This window comes from Myxocyprinus asiaticus, chromosome 36, assembly GCF_019703515.2.
Source record: "Myxocyprinus asiaticus isolate MX2 ecotype Aquarium Trade chromosome 36, UBuf_Myxa_2, whole genome shotgun sequence".
NCBI classification, from domain to species: Eukaryota; Metazoa; Chordata; class Actinopteri; order Cypriniformes; family Catostomidae; genus Myxocyprinus; species Myxocyprinus asiaticus.
Genome location: NC_059379.1, coordinates 23,548,731 through 23,570,898, shown reverse-complemented (window position 1 = coordinate 23,570,898; position 22,168 = coordinate 23,548,731). Strand labels below are relative to the sequence as shown.

The 22,168-nt window shown below is 38.9% G+C and overlaps 1 protein-coding gene across 6 annotated transcripts in view; it reads left to right on the top strand.

The window, feature by feature from the left end:
* Positions 1-4,669: 4,669 nt before the first annotated feature.
* LOC127427196 (inactive rhomboid protein 1-like) overlaps positions 4,670-22,168 on the top strand; it is a 46,535-nt gene continuing 29,036 nt past the window's right edge. For all 6 annotated transcript variants that reach the window (XM_051674661.1, XM_051674664.1, XM_051674662.1 and 3 more), the window contains exon 1: positions 4,670-4,959. The gene's annotated coding sequence lies outside the window, so the exon portion shown is untranslated. The remainder of the gene's footprint in view (positions 4,960-22,168) is intronic.

Below are 22,168 nucleotides of genomic sequence, written 5' to 3'. Positions count from 1 at the left end.
ATTTTAGACAGACATTTAGTCAGAATTTGCAAACAAACAAAGTAAAATAGTTCTTTAACTATTCAAACAAAATGCCATACACATTGCACACAATTCACTATGTAAAGTCGATATGAAATTGCAATGGCTGCAACAGCCTTGTCCATGTATCTATGCACTAGTATTTAAAAGGAGCCTGTAATCAGTTGTGATTAACTCCTGAGATCCCTCTCACCCTAACATCCTGGTTCACAGGGTCAGTGTTCCTACGCTAAATCCCAATAAAAACTTCCTCTGCTCAACTTACACCAACACCCCTTTATCTCTGAGTATCCTTAAACCGCCTGTGGGATGCCATGACAGAATCAGACATACTTGATAATGCAAGTTTAAACATTTCTTAATATTTACTGAGTGTGCAGTATAGTCAGTAGTAGAATAATATTACAGTCTTCATCAAAACAACAAAAGTGTGATCAGGAGGATGTTTTCCAGAGAGGTATTGGGAACCAGAGTCCATAAATGTGTCAGTCTTGCTGGTTGGATCACCGAATCTCATTGTGGCACACAGGGAATATTTCACTTCCAATTGTGCATCTCTCATTCCATGGGAGAAAGAAATTCATGTTTGGAACAACATGAGGGTGAGTAAATGATGCCAGAATTTTCCTTTTGGGTTCAAATTTTATCAGTTAAACTGAAGTTACCAAAATATAATATTTGGCTTTTACAGGACCAACAACAGGTCCTGTATTTGCGGTATAGCTTTTTAGTCTTATGCAGTATCTGATGTTCCTAACGCTTCTCTGTGCACTTTTTATGGTCCCAAGTTAATGAACTAGAGAGTCAATGGTTTATGAAACATCATGTTGGTGCCCCAAGAGCTGCTATAAGTTTAACAGTGCTTAAGCCTTCAACTGTCTTTATCTGCTGCCAATAAACAGAGTTTGTGGGGAGCTATGGATACATTTTACTCCTTTGACATTTAATCATTTCCTTTCTCTTTCTGTCTTAGCCTGGAGCAGTAAAGCTTGCCAGTACTGGTTAGTGGGGAGTCAGACACAGAAGCCACAAGAACAACATTTAACTCCAAATCCCAAATAGAATGTGACAGATGACTGACAATATAAGGAATACTGTAGACTGAAAAGCTTTCAATATAAGCTTTCAAAATGTTACATAAGGAACTGAAGCACGTGTGCATGATGATTCTAGTTCCAACACTGGCTTCAACACTCTTTTGAAGACACTAAGTAAGTTCTTTCGACATTTCCAGTATTCCTGGGTTTATTTCAATTTTCCTGTGAATCCATGATAATGAGCCATGATAATTATTGCATGCATTCTCTAAAGGTGGAGAAAGTAATTCATAAACATCTCAGTCCACAGAAAATTCAAGTTATTCATTGAATGTTAGGCCCTATGTTTCAACAAACTGAAGTGTATTTTAGGATATGCACTTGATGTCTATAAATTAATACATAAAAAAAAAAAAAAAAAATCAAGATACAGTTTGGCAGTATTTTGAGCTATGAGCATGTAACACCATGTCTGAGAGTGAACCACAAACACACCACAGTGAACAAGCCATAAACCAGACGAGCACACAGGGTTCAGAGAGGGTTAAACCTTAGGTCAGGGCATAATGTCTTCCATATGCTGATAGAACTAATGTCATCTATGCACTCTCCTTTTTCTACCTGCATTCCTTTATCAACACAGAGCACTAAATCTCTGATAGCTCCCCCATGCAGGGATTGATTCATTGCAAAGGAGATCACAAGATATCTATGCCTTTCCCTCTGCTTCCTCTGTGTAGCAATTGTGCCCTTATATGCAGCACCATATCTGATTTGTTCTGCTTTCAGTTGTGGGCTGGTGTTGTTGCCCAAACAGTCATGTCAGTGTGAGGAATCAAAGCTCTCCACACCTCATGACACAGAGTGACAAGAAACAACTGCAGCATCAGAAGAGAAGCTCTTCACTGGTCTGTTAGCAGTTTGTATTAAAGGGATAGTTCACCCAAAAATGAAAATTCTCTTATAATTTACTCACCCTCATTCCCAGGGCCGCCGTTGGCCAAAGTATTGCCCTACACAGAGCTCCGCGGGTGTGTCAATAAGACTGGTTGAGAAACAGAACAATATTTAAGCCCTTTTTTACTCTAAATCTCCACTTTAACTTGAAAATGATGAGAGAATTTTCAGTTTTGGATGAATGATCCCTTGAACCTCATATATATGCACATACATATGCAAAGATGATTAACTAAAATTGTGTTTTAATCCCCCAATTACATTATTTATTAAATCCCAAAGGAAAACAAGATCTTAATGTAATTTAATAATTGCTAATCTATCTTTTTATTTAATCAAAATGTTGTCTTTTGAGAGAGTTATATTGGAACTTGTGCATCACTACTTTCATCAACCATTTTATATTTATGTTGTTTTAAATAAAAAATACAAGGACATATAAACTGTCAGAAAGAATTTTTGGTAAAGGGTCAAAGGTGATCACTCATGGTGGTTTGGATGGAACATCATAACTTGAATGCTTAAAAATGTCTTTAAAATTTCTGTTTAGTCTACTGTTTAGATACATGCATCAGAGCGTTAATTATTCCTTAGAGGTCATTTATGGTACATTTTCAAATATGTAACTTCTTGTATGACATTACATTTTTGAGAATGTATTGAGGAAAGATTATTATTATTTTTTTTTCTTTTCTGATTTGTTGTGGATAAAAACACATGGCAAATGAATAAATTAACATTAAAGATACGCATAAAATGTGCAATTCAGGTCCATGCTATTGGAAAATCCCTGAAGGAAGTTTGTCCATCCTGCAGGAGGAATGCTGTTCGTTTTCAGGAAGGGGAAGAGGATGCATCCACATGCAGATCCATTTTACATGAAGACCAGTGTGGTCTGGTTCTTCAGGGACAATCCTTCTGCTTTCTGTTTATTTGTGTCTGAATCAAGAAATGCTCCACTGCCCCTGAAAAAACAACAACATTTTATATTCAAGCAGATGTTATGTTCAAGAAACACATGTTAAAGTTGCTTAGCCAAACAAATCAAGAGTGACTCTGTCTGGTATTCTCAGACCACTACTTTCCCTGTAATACTATCAGTATTATCCTGCATTGCTTGAATGTGTGTGATTACCTGCCAGACAATTAGCTTTTTTTCTTTCTAAAACTCTAGATTTACACCATTATCTTCTCATTTAGTTTATTTTCTATGGCTCAAATCCCATTACAGTTTCCATAGTTACTGTGTACAAATTCAATAGTGAATTACTAGAGCTGGGTCTCTTTTTTCAAAAAGTATTCAGTGTAAACTAGATCCACATAGGAGGGATCAGATTTTACATCTCATTACAGTGACATTTAGTCTTTGGTGGAATAAAAGCTCTCATAAACCTGCCATGAGAACTTGTCAGTTTGAGTTACTTCACTTTCTCTCATGGAACAACACAGAGTGCTGTGATTTACTCCTTAATCTTTCTACATGATAAGCCAAAAGGAGAAATCTGGCCGATGGATATCAGCATAGAGAGCATATTTCTTCCTATATGAATGATTCCCTGTACAGCTTAATACTCTTAAATATCCAGAACGTTAGCTGATATATCAAGCTTAAGACAGCAATAAATCTGTGCAGATAGATGGACCATATGGTTATGGCTTGATAAATCATAGTGATTGGGAGATTCATCTTGAATACATGGCAGTGGCTCATTTAGATTTCCTGTGGTAAGAGACAGTTAATCTCTTTTTCGTTATAGTCTTTATTATAGGACAATACAGAAAAAGAGAAAGGAAATCTCACCCTCATGCCATCTAGATGTGTATGATGTTCTTTCTTCTGCAGAACAGAAAGAAGATTTTTAGAAGAATATCTCAACTCTGTAGGTCCATACAATGCAAGTGAATGATGATCAAACCTTTGTAGTGCCAAAAATCACATAAAGGAAACATATAAGTAAACCATATGACTCCAGTGTTTTAATCTGGTAACTGTACAATGCAGAATTAAATCTAAATCTCCACTCTCACTTTTACATCTGAAAGTCACATGTTGTGCCTGTTTAGTTTCACCTTCACATCTGAAAGTTAAAGTTAAAGTGGAGATTTAGGGTAAAAAAGGACTTAAATAATGTTCTGTTTTTCACCCACACCTTTTATATCGCTTCTGAAGATATGGATTTAACCACTGGAGTCATATGGATTACTTTTATGTTTACTTTATGTGATTTTTGGAGCTGCAAAGGTCTGATCACCATTCACTTGCATTGTAAGGACCTACACATTGGAGATATTCTTCTAAAAATCTTCTTTTGTGTTCTTCTGAAGACAGAAAGTCATACACATTTGGGATGACTTCAGGGTGAGTAAATGATGAGAGAATTTTCATTTTTGGGTGAACTATCCCTTTAAGCAAGTGTATCTTCCAATTTTAACAGCTCTTTTAACAGCCAGAAATTACGCACATCATTGTCAGTCCACTGATTTCGGGATCCATTTGTGGTTAAGTGTATAAAGAATGGAAGAAGTCCTCGGGTAGTCGTTTGCTTACGCCCATGAATTCCGCCGATTGGACAGTGACGTCTTCTCATCTCGGCAGTCTCCGCCCAATCCGTTTCATTCTGCGCGTGTGGGCGTATTTACTGCTTGAAACTCAACTTGCGACTGAAACTCGCCGCCCTGCTCTGGGCTACGGTGTGGTGGTTGAAAATACGGGGCGAGCAGCAGCATTTTTTATTTGAATTATTCCGTCTGGGTTTATTTCGCGCAAACTTTGGATTTAGTTTGTCTCTTTAAATAAATGCTGACTATGTAAAACCATATTTCATTCTGTACTGTACAGTTATGAACTGACAACACAGGCTTGTCTTCTACGGAGAAGGTGCATCATACTAAACGCCGGTTAATGAATCAACCCAGTCGTTGAGACCTGACAGTCCTTCAGAAGGTATGACTATATTTCATTGGGGCTCGTTACATTGGTGTTTTAAAGTTACATCCATAATGACAGATACAGCATCTTTGTTGTTTGGAAGTAGGATACCCTATATTTTCAATTCACGTGCAGGTGAATACATTCTAATTGACTTTTTCCATATAGAATTGCCTATTGTCCGATAAAGTGTGGCGTTATGCTGGTAGTGATCACTGCACATTCGTTTGGAAACCAAGGTCGTGTATTAAAAACTAATGAGCTGCTTACATAGACAGCATAATAGGCGAGTAGGAATTGTATTTATTTATTTATTTATTTTTTTTGCAATACAGGCGCATGCTGACACGGATGCTGTCTAGGCACTGCAGCTCTGATTGTGTGAGATGTTCTTGTAGAGCGATTGCATGCATATGTAATCTGGCTGCATGTTAATCTGCAGTTGCATGGATTTAGTACAACGAGCGTCACTGCTTTAGTCATTTTATTGGACGCGGATTCCCCACGTAAAGGGCTTTTTTCGCTCCAGAAGACTAGAGACCTCAAGTCTGTCTCTGCTAACAAACAAATACATAAAACTGCAACCAAAAAAACAAAACAAAACAACAACAAAAATCCTCCATCCATTTTTTATATATATTTGTAACTGTAATTTTACATCTGTCATAGGAATAGGAACCATATTTTAATATTGCATCATACATTTTAGCCAGTAAATTGTTCACAGCAGCAGATTATGCATCAGCCCAAAACGAAACTGTAGTGACGTTTGTGCAGTTTTAGTGGTTACAGCTGCAGGAATCTGCAAAGTGCACATGCAATGTCAAGTCACACATCTGAGGGTAGTGTTATCCTGTAAATGGCTGCAAATTAGTTACACAAGAAATTACTTTAGAAAACATCTGGTTTACTAACAGTGTGTGTACAAGCAGTACTGAGTACCTGTCATAAAAGCAATCAAGTGGACACTATATAAAGGGCAATAAAGGTGAGTTTTGTAGCCCAGGGAATATAGGAGCAATTCCCTCAATTCAGCTCTGAGCCATTAGTGGTGAATGGGCACAAGTGCTACATTTTATAGTGAAAGGAACAGGTAGAATGTCCTTTTCAGTGGCCCTCAGGGAAGTGGTCCTAAGTCAATTGCTTTTATCTGACAATTAAAATGCCTGATCAAAAACATGCTGTATTTTCCAAATACTCTACAATAATTATTTAATTATGAAAACCGAGGCAGAATGCTTTGCAGATGCAGTGCACACACAGAGTAGCCTATTGAAACAGAAAAGAGGTCCAGACATGCAGATTTTTGTGAAGAGTGGGCCAACATTCAACCATATTTTAACTATACAATGCTGACTGAATTTTACTTCATAATGAATTTGCATTAAAAGGATAATTTACTCCTAAAATAAGACTGGACATTTTAGAATTATTGTTCTCTGTCTCTTCTGTTACACACTCACCCACACCCCTTTATATCAGTTGGAATGTATTTGTACCTTATCTGTCCCTAAAGCTTACATATTAGTACTTAAAAGAAATAGTTCACCCAAAAATTTTAATTCTCTCATAATTTACTCACCCGCCTAATGCCATCCCAGATGTGTATGACTTTCTTTCTTCTGCAGAACACAAATGAAGATTTTTAGAATAATTAAGCTCTGTAGATCCACACAATGCAAGTAAATTGTGACCAAAACTTTGAAGCTACGAAAAGCACATAAAGGTAGTATAAAAGTAATCCATGCAATGCCAGTGGATAAATCGATGTCTTCTGAAGCAATCTAATTGCTTTTACATTTATGCATTTGGCAGACACTTTTATCCAAAGCGACTTACAGTGCCCTTATTACAGGGACAATCCCCCTGGAGCAATCTGGAGTTAAGTGCCTTGCTCAAGGACACAATGGTGGTGGCTGTGGGGATTGAACCAACAACCTTTTGCTTATCAGTTCAGTGCTTTAGTCCACTATGCCACCACCACTCACTTTTGGGTGAGAACAGTCCAAAATATAACACCTTTTTCACTGTACGTTTTGCCATTTCAGTCTCAAGGCACCATCATGATTTCAAGCTTGATTACACTTCTTAACGGCATCTAGTGCTTTGCGCATGAGTCAAGCACTAGGAAGTGTAATCAAGCTTGAAATCATGATTGTGCTTAGAGACTGCAATGGCAAGATGTACAGTGAAAAAGAGTTACATTTTGGACTGTTCTCACCCAAAAGCGATTTGATCACATCAAAAGACATCAGTTATTCCACTGGAGTCTTATAGATTAATTTTATGCTGACTTTATGTCCTTTTTGGAGCTTCAAAGTTATGGCCACCATTCACTTGCATTGCATGGACCTACAGAGCTGAGATATCTTTGTTCAAAGATCTTTGAAAAATCTTTGTTTGTGTTCTCCAGAACAAAAATTGTCATACACATTTTGGATGGCATGAGGGTGAGTACATGATGAGAAAATTTTCATTTTGGGGTGAACTATTCCTTTAAGATGCCAGGGTCTTTACTTAGAGACAGCCATACTTATGGAGTAATCATCTTTACCATTTATACTTGCAACAAGAAAGTCTTAAAGCCAAAAAGAAGAAAAAAAAAGAAAGTGGGGGTGGAAAGTGGAAAGTCATAAAATCATGAGATAAAGTCATATGTTCGGATATATTCAGGTCATTGACAAGAGCCTAAAAGCCTCTGTAATATATTATGATGCACAGTTGCCTGAGAGCATGAACTTGCCTTACCTCATGATGCCCTAAGGCCTAGACACATCCCATGTCTCTGCTGTCCTGCCCAGCAACACAGTGGCTACTGGGATTATAAAAAAAAAAAAAAAAAGCTCATTGAGGATAAACTTAAATCTTTATCATTTATTTCTTCACGAAAGCAAAGCGGCCAAAACAGCTTACCGTATCAAAACTACAGTCAATTCCTGTTCCTTTATGTTGGGGTGAGAAAGAAAGAAAGAGGGAGAGAGAGAGAGAGAAAGAAAGAAAGACATTGTTAATTGTTAAGACAAGCTTTTATTTCCTTGACTTAATGCCATTCCCAAGTGTCATCTCTTTTTCCACAAGTCTTTGCAAATCTTTTTTTGAACAGCTAACATCTCTTGATTTCAACATACACAATGCACTGATGCTCACTTAACTTCCACAGAAAAGCACTGACCATATCTTTGGTGCATGGCTGACTTAACAGACCTTTTGCAAGTCATCCATTAATCCTCTGAGATCTCAAAGAAGTCAGTTTTGCTGACCTCTATCAGCAAAGTAATAATCCAAAACACATCTGTTTGAATGTGTAGGTAATCTAATTAACTGAATGGATTGCTCCAAAGGAATTTGGAAGTGAATGCATTCCGAGCTCTTATGTCTTTTTTTGTTTGCTAGTATGGGATTTGTCTGAACAGGCCTGAACTTCCTGAACGCTACAGGAAAACTTTTTTGACAATTTAATGCTTGTTTAAATGCAACATGTTGTAGATACAGTGACCCCAAAAAGTATTTGAAAACTTAAAGGGACACAAATGAAAATTAAATTACTCACCTTCATGTTGTTCCAAACCTTTGTGACGTTCTTTCTTCCGTGTAAAACAAAAATATATGTTAGGCAGCATGACAGCCTGGCTGCAATTAAAGTAAATGGTGACTGAGCCTTACATTCTGCCTAACATCTCATTTTGTGTTCCACAGAAGAAATAAAGTCATCTAGGTTTGGGACAACATAAGGGTTTTCATTTTTGGGTGAACTATCACTTTAAGACACACTTCAAATGTATGGATGTCATTAAATAACAAATATCAAACTAAGTGGCATTTATTGTGAAGAAAAATAGCACAAGCATTCTGTACAAGCAAAAAACACTTCATAAAAGGAGGTTTGTTAGGTAAGGTTTAAGCTGTCCTTCCTACTTCTTGGGACAACTGTATGTGGTAGACACACACCATATTGATATCTTCTATTTCTATGCTGTCAAGAAGCAGAAAAGCAAATCAATCTAATTGGATGTCTCTAAAGCAAAAATCAAATTGTGTTTACCAAGCTTCTTAAAACATTTAGATATTAATTTCTAGACAATTAGAATATGAAAATCTTATAGAACATGAGCAGTAATATGATCTTGTGAAAGGAATAGGTGTGATTGGAGCTTGAGGGAGGTGTACTCAGCAGTTTGAGTGTGACAGAGTCTACTGGAACAGAGCCAATCTGCTGTGATTTCTTTATAAAACACCTTTTCTGAGAAACAGTCAATTGCTGTTTTTATCTGGTGGTGACATGCTATTTTCAAATTGAGAGACATCAAGCTATGTTAAAGTGCATGGATCCAATTCACCCAAGCTTACCAACCATAAATCCACAAATGGGATCATACAACTACTCGCCCACAACAGCCTCATCTCGGCTCACAATGTCAGAATAGGGGAATTTACCTCACTGTAAGGGATTCAGTGGAAAGGAGGAGGCGAGAACCGGCTTGACAACTTAAATAATAGTTTAATAATAAACTTAACCAAAAACACACAACCAAAAACCACACAGTACAGCTGCCTGCAGTTCTCTCTCTCTCGAACTGTCGTCCCCGGCTGCCTTTATCCCTCGTGCGCCCCATCAGGCTGATTGGGGTCCGGGCGTGCGTCATTCCAGCCCGGCCCCGCCCTCCTCGTCTCTATACTCCTCCCGGCGTTGCCTCAGGCTGGGGAGCCCCCGGCATGACGTACATCCCCCCTTCCTCTCCGGGGGGCGTGCCTTGCGCCCCGACTGCCGGTGGGTCATCCCCGCCTTCCTCGACCTGGGAGGAGACAGGAGGGGAAAAAACAACAAAACAAAATAGGCGAGGGAAAGGCCAACACGGAGCAACAGAGAGAGAGAGAGGAGAGAGAGAAAAAGAAACTCACCGGTTCTCTGATGCGCCGTCGCGTGTCCTCGATCACTCCTCCACCCTCTCAGAGTCAGACCTCCGAACCCCAGTGAACAGAACGCCCCTCCGCATTCCCGGCGTCCCGTGGGGACACTTCTCTGCCCCTGGCAGTGGCCCTACCACTGCAGGCGGTCGGGGAGTCGCTTCCCTCCTCCCCCCGTGGACGGCGGTCTTCTCTCGACCCCTCCGCGTTCCCGGGGGACGGCAGGGCACTCCTCCGCCCCCGGCAGCGGCTCTCTCGCTCCAGGCAGTCGGGGAGTCCCGTCCCCACTCGCCTCGCGGACGGCAGCCGTTCCCCGCGTCCGGGTGGTCGGCTACTCCGACCCCCGTCGGATGGCAGCAGCGCTCCCCTGTGTGGACGGCAATGTCGAGGACTCTGCGACGGGAATCCCTCCTCCTTCCTGAGTTTTGGCACCAGTGTAAGGGGTTCAGTGGAAAGGAGGAGGCGAGAACCGGCTTGACAACTTAAATAATAGTTTAATAATAAACTTAACCAAAAACACACAACCAAAAACCACACAGTACAGCTGCCTGCAATTCTCTCTCGAACTGTCGTCCCCGGCTGCCTTTATCCCTCGCGCGCCCCATCAGGCTGATTGGGGACCGGGCGTGCGTCATTCCAGCCCGGCCCCACCCTCCTCGGCTCTACACTCACACAGCAACATAGATGCATTACTTACAAGCACAAACAAAGCAGTAAAACTTGATGATCAAAATTCCATTGATACATATTACTGCACAGAGCTTTTACTTTAAAACATGCAGAGGAAAGAAACCAAGAATGTGTTCTATTGCCGAACAAGAACACAAATTGTACCTTTAAGGGTATGACAGCTTGTCACTGGGGCAGTACCCTCAATGGTACACCCACTGTACCCTCCTTACATACCCCAGGAATCAGTCTGCAATCCTTCCCCTGTGCTTCATCTCTTCTCGCTCGGGCTGAAAATCATCAGCTCCCATATCATCTCCCTGGTTGGAACAACTCATCTACAAGTTCTCCAATGGTCCATATTCCAACGTCCCTTTGAGTGTTCATCTCCCTCACTCCTGCCGAACTTTACAGTTATTCCTTCGCTCTGCCTACGTCTGCTGACATATCCTCATTTGCACTGCTCCATTATTGTTTGCTGACAGTTTAATAAATCACCTGTCTACTAATCTGGCTTGGGTCCTTGTCTCTATATCCAGCAATCGTGACAGAATATCCGGCCACTCCTTGACCCAGCAGATTGTGTCTTAATATGGCCTCCACCCTCCATCCAGCTCCAGTTGCCTGGAGGAAAGTCTCCCTCAGGTCTCAATCCCTGAGGTATTTTTTACCTGTGCGTGGTCGACTAACCATCTAACCTGCCTAGGAGCTGTGTTTTGGTGAGACATCCAATAAGATATTTTTAATGAGGGTCTTAACAACCCCTCTCACCACAGGAGCTGAATAGAATTATGCATTGGACCTATGGGGAGAATGTGGACTATGTGCCTCTTAAGAGACATAAGAGCTCTACTTGAGCGAAGACCTTCCACCACAAATGGTCCCATCTCTCCACCAGTCTCGGACCCTGATGGTCCTATTGCAATTTCCCTTCTGTCAGGAGGAAAGAAGAGGAGGAGGAGGGCCATGTTCCTATCAGCAGTTCCCATGGACAACCCGTCCTCACTACTGCTGACTAGCATAAGTCATCTGAACCCGTGGCTGAATGCAGTTCCCCTGCCGCTGCCACGCTTCCGGCCACGGAGGCCGCTCCCCTGCCATTGCTTCCGGCCACGGAGGCCGTTCCCCTGCCGCTTCCGGCCATGGAGGCCATTCTCCTGCCACTGCCAGTGCTTCCAGACATGGAGGCTATTCCCATGCCACTGCCAGTGCTCTCGGCCACAGAGACCCAGTCCCCTTCCTGGATCCTCTTCCTCGGCTGCAGGACCCAGTCCCCTCCCTGAAGCCTCCTCCCAGGTCGCTGGACCAGGCTCCCTTATTGGAGCCTTCTCCTGGGGTTTCCCCACCCTTCCTCCCTTGGCTAGTACTTCCTCACCCTCCCTCCCTTGGCTGGTACTTCCTCCAGCCCCACCCCGGTCTCTCCCTCTGGCCCCACCCTGGTTTCTCTCTCCAGCCCTGCCCTGGGCTGTTACCCCCCGGCCCCTCACTGGGGTCTCTCTGTATTCTTCCCCACCCCACTCCCCCTTTACTTCTGGTCTGTATTTTTTCTCTTTCTGGTCTTGCCTGCCAGCCTAGTTTGTGCCTCCTGTGTTCCTCAGACCCCAGGGATCTGTCTGCAATCCTTCCCCTGTGCTTCATCTTGAACAACTCATCTACAAGTTTTCCAGTGGTCCATATTTCAACGTCCCTTTGTGTGTGTATTCCCTTCACTCCTGCCGAACTCTACAGTTATTCCTTCACTCTGCCTACACCTGCTGATACATCCTCATTTGCACTGCTCCTTTATTGTTTGCTGACTGTTTAATAAATCACCTGTCTACTAATCTGCGCTTGGGTCCTTGTCTCTATATCCAGCAGTCATGACAGTATGAAAGTGTAAATTAGCGAATGCTTAGAATTGCCAATAATTCAACCTCCAGTGGCAGCAGTGTCATGTTTTGAGGGCTGAGTAAGTGCTCATTCATTAGAAGAGGAGTGGATGTGGGATTTTATGCATGCAGCAATTAAAAAAAATACAGGCCCTGAATCTAGGCAAGATTGGCCAGTCGCCGATGACAGATCTAAGACGAAGATCGGCCAATCTAGATCAGTGGCTGATCGATCGGTGCACCCCTACATTTATTAAAACAATTTTGTTCAGTTTGAAATGTTGCCTTGAGAAAGCAAACCCAAACAAGGAGAAAATGCAATATTGTAACAATTTTAGCCCCTGTTTCAGAACAAATCAAAATAGCTACAGATCTGAAAATGCCCTAAATGGAGTAGCCAATCTCACAGTCTCTCTTTTGCTTCTCTCACAGAGCCTTTGATCGAGTTGATATGTCAGACAGGACAATCTTGAAAGATGGATTGAATTACCTCAGAGCCATTCATGGTGTATTTTTCTGTGAGCTTTTATTTTTTACATGAGTGGAAAAATGTAGTTTGTAACTAATCTAGTTTTTCCTTCCATAAATATCCTGGAATTGATAAGACCTTTTCAAAAGCATCCTTTTGGTGTTACTGCCAATAATAAGAATTCTTTCTTTTATAGACAAATCATATTAATGTACAGTTTAATTGCAGTAAATCTCCAAGAACACGTGATTGAAAAAATACACATAATTTAGCAGGCATGTTAACTTGATACAAACACAATTTCCAGTAAGTTGTGGGCTAATGAAAATAGTGTAGTGTTATTTAAAGCATTTGTAGGCATTCAATCTGATGGGAAGGCTTAGAACTGTAATTTGACTGATTATGAATTTCTGCTAATGTCTGCATTTTCCCTGACAAGTTCAGACTAACACTATTTGAATAACACATTGATCAGGTCATATTGTATTTACAGTAAGTTGCAATGTTGATAATTCTCACTTTGAACATTAGAACAACTGAAGCAAATGGCCTATTATTGGTCTTTTCTCCAAGTGGAGCTTTGATCAGTTTCTTTGAAGAGCAGTCTGAATATTTGTTGCTATAGAAAAGCATTGTTATTTGGTAAACATGATTCTAATAGTCATATTGTGCTTATTGCATGAATATAGATTTTTGCTTTTAACAGGTTTTAAACGCATTAGAAATAAAAAGTGTGGTAAGGCTGACACAGTATACAGAAAGCCTAAACCAAGGCCATGCTGTGTTTACAGTAAACCCTTTCTGGGTAACTTCAACAGTAATAAATACCTCATTACATGCTTCTTTCATGATTTGTTTTTTGTTGGCTGGTTTTAGTCACAATTTTGGTCTTAAAAAGCGATCGCCCTGCTGAGATGATTATTTTTTAAGAAAGATACAGATGGCTTCTTTTTTTAAATTTTTTTTTTTTTTTTTAAGTTAAATCCCTTGCAGAGCGCCTTTTAGGAAATTTTGTTGAAAAAGGTTTGGCTTTCATTTGCGAGCTTGTGAATCTTTGATTTTGAATGTCAGATATTAATGAAATGTTCATTCTATGGTTTATTTTCTTTTCAATCCCGCACACCATCTGTGTACAATTAACATTCAATCTTTATACAGTGTGATCCAACAAAGGAATTATTCATGTCAAATTCACAGCTTGAGGATGCTTCATAATGAGCACCATTATGAAAGCAGCCACTTCTTACACAAAGGCAATGAACCACCCTGCAGATCTCAAATAGCTCTTTATACTAACTATTTGCCCATCTGCTGGGCTACAGATAGAGAATTTACTACTCTGTGCTTTCCTCTAAACCTGTTTTTAATGTATGGTAAAAAATGTTTTTATATGAGCACAAATCATTTACTGCAGTCTAATCCTGGTGCAAGGCTTAGCTTGTTTGATACGTGTTACTGCATGTTTATGGAAGCTGGGATTTTGCAGTATAAAGGAGAGCAACCGCTCAGTGTTCTATTAATTGGGGGTGTTGGACTAACTGGAGAGGATTATTCTGGCAACTGAAATCTGTAGACACAGACAGCATACTTTTAGTTCTATCCCAAAGTCAAACTCTGAGCAGAGAGACAGAAAGCAATTAAAGGAAAAGTTCACCCCAAAATGAAAATTCTGTCATCATCATTTACTCGCCCTCATGTCTTCAAAACTTGTATGACTTTCTTTATTCTTTAGAAGACTAAAGATGTTATTTAATGTTTAGAAGAATGTCCAACTTGCTGTTTTCCATACAATGAAACTAAATGCCGATCATGCCTGTTATGTAAGATTTTCAATGAATAGTGACTTAAATTTTAGTCCTCACACAATTGTTTTCCTCACACAAAGCTATCATATAGTTTCAGAAGACTTGTAATATAGTATACAATAGGGCTGGGCGAGATATCGAATATTCACGATATAATCCGTGATGATTTTCTGATGAGATATCCTGAATACCGCATAATTTTAATGTGCTTTTTTTATTTATCTATTAAGTTTCACAAAGAGCATCAATAGACTAATTTCACTATCCTTCAGGGCTGCATAATGAATCAAAATAATATAAAAATGGCAATATGGTAATATGTGATTAGTAAATTGCAGAGGGCTTTGATTAAAGACAGAAAAACATATCTGTGTGTGCTTCAGAACGCGCTGTTTTGTGCACTTGCGGGGCTCATTGGCTTGGATTTTTAGCGCTTTTAAATAGTTTGATAGTTTAACGTGCATTGTGAAAGAAAAGAACTGCAGATTCAAGCATACAAGTTATTATACAAATCTACAAATGCACAATAACAGAAACATTTTTCACTAGATGTGGAACATTGTAAACTGTCAAATACACACAGCAATTTTTGGTGTCAAAATAAAAGCTTTAGGTAAATGTGAAGTAAATAAAACAGAAATATACTGTAGTACTTTTATATAAAACAAATCTAATCCTCAAAATAATAATGATAATTCAGAATTTTATTGTAATAATAAACTTGACCGGGTCCCCCAGTAATAATTTAGTATTATCCAGAGGGGTTGGCTCTAGGTGCTTGAGCCCCTGCCCTTTTGCTTAGGTGCCCCTCAAATGCCACCCAAAATGAAAGCTGGCACAACCCAAATGAAATTATGTTTTTTTAACGCTTAATAACCGTATTTTTAGGGGTGTAAGAATGCGGCGATATTATGTTAAAACTTTGATGCTGGAATTGAATAATCAATTACAATGACTATAATAATACCCAATGTGTTACAGAGGCCTTCTCATATTACACACGCACTCTTGCAACAGACACGGGGCACGTGACTGAGGAAACAAACGCGCACTTTAAATGAAAAAAGTTTAGTTTGGGTTTCTGTCTCATTGTTCATAATTGCTCTTGTCTAAATACTAAGCAAAATAAGTAAATTGTTGTTCTTTTCTTCCCCAATTCAAATATATTATGCATTCAGTATTGTGAAATATTTGGAGAACCTGGAAAGTATAGGCAATACTGTACTGTGCCATTACTCACAATCATTATTTGTCCTTAATGTGTTACATGCCATTAAGTTTTTAATTCTGTGTTCATGCTTGGCTTAAAGATCAGACTTATCTGCCTGTATAGATTACAGATTTTATTTGTATTTCAATTATTGGTTCAGTAAATGTTCCCGTGAATGTATGCAAATTTATTACACATAATCAGCAGACTTACCATCTGTTTGTGTTAGTTTGGATAAAGCCAGATATGAAAGGATTCATACTCGCTCAATAATTAACGTAACAACAGTATTATTATTATTATTATTATTATGAACCAAACCTCCATGTACTCCATAAATACAAAAAAACAATCTTTTTACAGTTGTGCATTCTTCTATTCATCACAGTGCGTTAGCCTATGCATTTATTTATTTCTTATCCACAATTTTGTTTTTTAAACCAATAAATGTAGCCTTAACACAGGACTTTTCTGTTTGTTTAAATTTTCCTGTATAGTGCAAAATATTCCACCATTTATATATTCTTCTTTAGCATATTTTGGAAAATAATTATGAATACAAAATAATTTAATAGAATTGTATTAATAATATATATACATTAACAGGTCAACCTACTCCATTGATAAAAGTGTCATTAATTTGTTTAGTTAAGCTTTAAAATGTAACACAGGGTTAAAAAAAATCATTATAGCGAAAAAGAAATTGAGGTGTGCACCCAGTCCGAGGAAGACTGACCCATTGACCCATAAATCATTAATTTGTCATTTAAAAATACCCAAAAGTCCTACAATCTGTTAAGAGTTTGGCATGAGTACTCTTTGGTGTGTCCAGTTGGAAGAGATTTGGATTGGAGTTTGGACTGGTTTATGCCTCTACACTCTCTCTTAGGGTTTGTGACTGCGGTTAATTCCTGGCTGTTCCACACAAACGTACCCCCTATTTAAGGCTGACATTAGGATCTGTTTTTATTGTGCCTTCCATTTGAAAGCCAAGTTTACTCATTTATGGCTATGAGTTTTTGGTCTGGTTAAAATAGTTCAACCTCGCAGTCTCCTCACAGTTGTGTCTGCTGTGCTATTTGGGTAAAATATTAAATCCCTGATTAAAAATGTGTCTCTCTGCTGGTTCTTCTGGGAATATAGCTTGAAAGTTTCTTCAATTTGTAACCATTATCGTGCTGTCACTAGCATATTACAGTAAGTATTTAAAAAACCTGCCAGACTAGCCACCAAAACCCTCTGTCTGGTAAGGGTTTGTCTGAAATTAGAAATCCACAGTGGAGAACTATATTATCCTCAAATAGCATCTTTGACAGTTGCAAAGACTAAATTCACTAGGGAGCTAATGCATAATTGAAGGGGTTTTCCAGGAGTTGATTGCTTTTTGTGTCTGAATTTTTTTTATTCACTTAGCCTTTGGTCATGTCATGGAACAGAGCAGATTTGATCTGTTTCATTAATTCAGAGGGAGACTATAGTCAAGTCATTTTTATTTGTATAGCGCCTTTCACAACACACATCGTTTCAAAGCAGCTTTACAGAAAATCATGCATTAACAGAACATGAAACTGTAATATCTATAATATGATGGAAGTTAATGTGGAGCTATAGTCTCCCTCTGAATTAATGAAACAGAGCAACTTTATTAGCACAGCTTTCACATTTCCAACAAAAGCCAGAGAGGATCTCTAACAGCCCAAATCAATACAGCTCCCACACAGTGAGTCCTCTCTAGTGGGAAATGCTCCAGGCAGCCATCACCCTAGAAAGTATTCCAGTGGAAATCAAATGTTGTTTAGGCATACGCTACAGCAGCCCTCTTGGCTTGGATCTTACACAAGTGAGACAGAATGATGTTTGTTGGCAGGTCAGAAGATGGATCTGAAGTCTCCTAGCAGGGACATTCAACACCTCTGCGTCTCCCAGCATGCACTCTGATGGGATCATCTGCAGTGCCCACAAAGTGTCAGCACATTGAAATTCAGGTACATCAAATAAATGTACCTGAATTTCAATGTGCTGACACTTTGTCAACTATGTAAATGACCGAAATGGTCATTTACATAGTCTGTCAAAAGCTGTATCATGTTCAGTCAAAAGCCTGGAGAAACCGAGGAGCACTACTGAGTCTTTGATTTTTGGATCTCAAGGCCCAAAAAAAAAAAAAGAAAAAAAGACAGATTTGGAACTGCATTAATTTCCAGTTGGTTTATGCTGGTTAGTGCTTGTTTAAGAGTTGGTCTAGCTGGTCCACAAGAATGGTCTTTTAGTGAAGCTGATTGACCATGAAAGTCTTGCTGGTTAAGCTAGTTAAGAAGCCTTGTGTGACACTAGCACACCAGCATCCAACCTGGTCACATGAAAAGTCATAATCATAGTTCTAGATGACAGAAATAGTAATAACAGAGATGACAAAATCAAAAGAAATTGTATGAGTTGGCTAATACAAAAATGTACGACTTTGACTCTCACAGAGAACAATAAACGAACCAACAAACTATGTTATTAAGATTTTTTCTAAATTTAATCCCAAACCCAAACCATAAAGTCTAAGCCCTTACCCAAACCCAGATTCTTACCATGATTTTACTAGGAAAATTTATTTTGTGCACCACAGAAAAAAGAAAACATTGGGGTTTGGATTGGGATTGAAACGAGGGAATCGTATTATAGGTTACTGACATACTGTACATCAGTCCTTTGTATTGTATTAAATATGGAATAACATTGTATCAATGTTAAAATGTAAATGGTGGCTGTTTTGTATCAATGCAAAATTCAGTTTGTTGATTTGTATATCTCGATGGGAATAAAAGTTGTATGATATCTTATGATTTTGCCATCTCGTACAAATGATTACGTATGAGTTGTCTTGAGACTATGTTGCCAGTATGCCATGGGGACCACCATCCAACATATTTTGGTGACTTGCAGAACTTAGCTGGTCAACCTGGTCAAACAGCTTGGTCTTTTTTGTGAAGCTGGTTGACACCAACATCCCATTCTTGGGACCATCATCCAAAACATATACTGGTGACCAGCAATTTGTCTCAATCCACTGGTAAGATGAACTGCAGCTGTAGCTATCAGCAGACCAGTTGAACAGGTCAACTCTACAAGAGCATGCTGACCTGTCTTGCAGAGGTTATTTTGAGTTATTGTAGCAGTCTCTGTCCAATAACCCCAATGGTCAACTTAAATGCAATATAATAATGCAGAACAGCTCTAGCAGACCAGAGGTATGTGCGGCATTTCCCAGAAAGTGCTGGGAGTGTTCTGCCAGGCAGTGTGCCCAGATAGGCAAGAGAGCCTGATGAAAATCATTTTTCATCAGGCCAAAATCCATTTTCATGCCCATTCACTTCATGGTTCCTAGAGGTACACGCAAGTCTTTCAGCATCAGCCATTTATTTAGGCCAGATGTGTAATTAAAGCTGTCAGAAGATAGTGAATTTAAGATGTTCTCCAACTTTCATCATCAGCCACAATGTTTCAATGCATGGATGGTTCTTCCCTCTGTGGCTAATTGTTTGAAAAGCACAATGCACAGAGGTTGTTATTGGTTTAATACATTATATAGCTTATAGGGCTTGACTTTGATTATGTAGTCTTTCTCTTATTATGACAATACTGTACTAATACGAGAAAACATGACTGAAGGTTGTCAGTTTTTAGAATCAAATGGACATAAATATGTCTGTTTTGATTTTATTTCCTATGATGATAAATAAAAAGTTGTTAGAATGAGAGAAGCAAGATGAATAATTTCACTTCTGATGAAGTTGCTATTGACGTCAAAGTGTGAAAAACACAGATCAGGTTCCTGTGGCTTCTGTATGTCTGTGTCTCTTTTCTGAGAGGAACCATTGTGTCTGTTGCTCATGGAATGAATTTGACGGTTGAGCCAGTGTGTTTTCAGGCATCTTTTTCAGAATAAAGTGTCCCCCATGGTCAGTCATGGGTTATTGTCCATTGAGTAAAAAGTATAGACTCTACTGTAAACATTTCTACATTTCAGCACTGTAAAAAAAATAAATATATTTTTTCATCTCTAAAACATGATACATTTACATGCAAATTTGTATAAGATAATAAGACTTGAGAATATGTATTATTGTTATTTTAAGCATAAACCTCACTAAATTGTAATACAAGAAGAAAAAAAAACAACAACAACAATGCCATTTGGCTAAGAAAAATAAACTTAATTCAAGTATTCTCCGAAAACAAGTCTTATTATCCAATCATAATTTTTCCATTCAAGTAAATGTATCTCAATTTAAGGATGTTTTAATATTAGGATCATTTAATATTATCACTAGAAAACAGGACAAAAATACAGATTAAGAAAATGATTAACCTATTAGAGATTATTTTTTAGAGTAATTAAATTGTTTAGAGGTTTGGATGTTTAGTTGTATCATAATTTTGCTTGGTTTATGAGAATATTTGAGGTAGTATCCACAAAGATTTTCACGATTTAATCAAGATTTTTCATAGTGCCTGTCATGGAATAGTCATGGAAGAAGCACGTTTTTGATAGAATTGTGTGTGTGAGAGAGAACGCAGAGAAAAGGAATGCTCAGGAAGGAAATGCTCTCCAAATGAGGTAATCCATCATCGGCCGACAACACATGGACATCTGCCGCCCAGTCCTGTTAAAAAAAAACAACTCGCCATCCCACTGCAACATCTGTCCCAAATCAAAACATCGCCCATGTCCTTCCCAACCTAGACCTCCTGTATAAGGAAGAAGAACTACAGAATGTGATGGGGAACAAGCTGTAATTACAATTTACAGAAGATTAATGCATTATATTCAATTAGAGTGGAGGAACCATTTTTAATGCTTCAGGGATGGAATCCGGTAAGAATATATTGTGCCTGTCCTGCTGATGGCTTAGTTTATTTGCACATGTTATCTGTGTTTTTTTAGTGCCCTATTAAAAGGAATTATACAAATCAGGTAATTGCACAAACATGCCTGAAAAATTGCACAATACCTATGGCACAGAACTATATTAGAGCATCTATTGCCTGGATAAGCTGAATTGCCAGACTGAACACACTGTGAATTCTGCAACAGTTGAAAGTTTGCTGCTGAAATCGGTCTGTGCTTAACAAATTTCAAATCACTTTCCGCAAGTGTCTGAAGCTAGAATCGGTGTTTAGCGTATGTGCACGCATGAGCTCAAGGATGTGGATGAAATGTCCACTGAGTGGCACCAAAAACGAGTTATATTTTTAGTTGTAAATAATGTAATAGAGTCAACAGCCATGCATACTTTATTAACCATAATAAAATATATGTTTTAACCAAAATGCACCCTCCGAATTGCACTCAACATTGTTTTTGTGTACATGATTACTTCCTGGTTCCCACTGGATCAGTGTCTCAGGTTGCTTGCGTGACACGCTATCAGAAGTGCTAGAGAACAGGTTGATTTCAGGGCAAATTAACTTTCGGAAGCAACATGTCCATTTCCCGTGTGGTCATGTTGGGATTGCGGGTGGTTTTATAAATTAGATGCAGGGTTTTACAGAGTGACTCAACTGTTTAGTGAATTCACCCCTATGATGATTAAACAATATAGAGGCCCCTGATTACTTATAGTACACAAAACATATTTTTTGTTGTTTGTACACAACAAACTTTACAAACACAACAGCCAACCCGTGTAGATTTGCACGCTTCATATCCTTTAGGTTAGGTTATTTCCTCTTTATGTACTCTAAGAGAAAGTAATGCTGACATGAAAAAGATTAACTATTGCGGTTGCTCAGTCACTACCATTGAATGGGTTCAGCTAGTGAAGCTTGGAGAATACTGCTTTCAATACAGCAATTGTTTCATATTCTTGAAAAACAAGGCATTTCTTGAACTTAATAATGAGAGTCAACCGGTAAATGAAACATCACCAGCTCTGTTTTGCGTGCGCGCATGTGTGTGTGTGTGGGCGGGGGGTTATATGAAGGTGAGTGTAATGAATAATATATGAACACTAGAGGAGCCTTGATCTCCTTTTGATCAGCAATCACATCTGCACATAGGAGTCATTATAGGACAGGAAATATAACCTCTGTACTGTCACTTTAACCATATAATCCATATTTCACATCATTCCAGTGGAGATTTGTGGATGTCTTGTTTTAGATGTCCTGATTAATATTTCATAATGTGTTTGCTGGGAAATGTGTAACAGGTCAGATTTATTCTAGTAGTTAAAATGTGTTTATTACAGTTTGCTTGTTGCTAACAACTATGAGCTGAAAAGCCTTTAAATGGTAGTTAGCAATT